The sequence below is a fragment of the Penaeus monodon genome, chromosome 32 (genome assembly GCF_015228065.2).
Source record: "Penaeus monodon isolate SGIC_2016 chromosome 32, NSTDA_Pmon_1, whole genome shotgun sequence".
NCBI classification, from domain to species: domain Eukaryota; kingdom Metazoa; phylum Arthropoda; class Malacostraca; order Decapoda; family Penaeidae; genus Penaeus; species Penaeus monodon.
Window position 1 is genome coordinate 9,571,172 of NC_051417.1, and position 1,181 is coordinate 9,572,352.

At 47.1% G+C, this 1,181-nt stretch overlaps 1 protein-coding gene across 8 annotated transcripts in view; it reads right to left on the reverse strand.

Annotated features, from left to right (window-relative positions):
- LOC119593490 (gelsolin, cytoplasmic-like) overlaps positions 1–1,181 on the reverse strand; it is a 58,995-nt gene that overhangs the window by 46,526 nt on the left and 11,288 nt on the right. The gene's annotated exons all lie outside the window — the stretch shown is intronic.

Here is a 1,181-nt window from a genome sequence, read left to right on the forward strand (position 1 = left end):
TATGTGTCCAAGGATATACTATGCACGAAATGTAGGATTTAAAAAGCAGCGAGGTCCATGAACTCGAGGGAAGTGAAAAAACAGAAAGTTTCGCAAGCGAGCAAAAAAGGGTTGAGTCAGGAGGCGTCGTAGCAGCAGAAAGAGTGAGGGAAGGTGGGTTGAGCGTGAAAAAAGCAGCGCGATCTACTGCCTTGCAATCCGGTTCGGGGTGGTGCCATGCAGTGCAGGAGAGGAAGTGCGTGAAAGAATAGAAAGTACATTGTACAGTGGCGACGGGGAGAGTGTGTTCAACAGAAGAGGATATTGCTGAGTGAACGGAAAAGAACACTGTATCATTTAGTAAGAACAAGGTACTATAGCGAACCAAGGACGTATTTCAATGAAGTTGCAGGATTATCAGTGAGATAGCAAGGCAACAAAAGGGCGAGTTTTCATAAGAGGCCCACATTGCAAGATAACGAAAGAATTAAGGGACGTTAGAATTTGGTGTAAACGTGTGTGTGGAATGTTAAAAAAAAAGACTACAAATAATACAAATTTCACTGCAGAAGAAAAAAACATGGGAAAAAAAACTTAGGCAATGGGGGAGGGGGGTATTTATTGGAAAAATGCAGCACGAGTTGCGAGGGAAAAAGGCAACGTGGCCTGGGAAAATGCAGCGCGCCCTTGGGAACGTGCAACATGGCCTGGGAAATTGCAAACGCACCGAGGGAAAATTCAACGTGGCCAGAGAAAATGCAGCACACCATGAGAAAATATAGCACACCGTGGGAAAATGCAGCACACCGTGGGAAAATGCAGCGCACCGTGGGAAAATGCAGCACACCGTGGGAAAATGCAGCGCACCGTGGGAAAGTGAGCGGGGAAGGAAGCACGATGCCTTGGACGGCCACCTTTAAAACAAGTGTCACGTCCACGGAGGGCGGCCGTCGGCGAGAGCGGCCCGGACTTCCGCACGACACGATCCGTGAGCGAGAGGATGCGCGATCCACGCCGCCGCAGGCACCGAAGGAGACGCGAAAGGATTAGGAGTCAGACGCCAAGGAAAACGAAGGGAAAATGTACCCGGCAAAAACAAATAGGAATACATACGTAAACACACACACACAAATAGTAGTCAATAACTGAAGCAATTTAAGTGATTTAAAGTATTCAAAATTAAAGATAACTATAGAATTAAC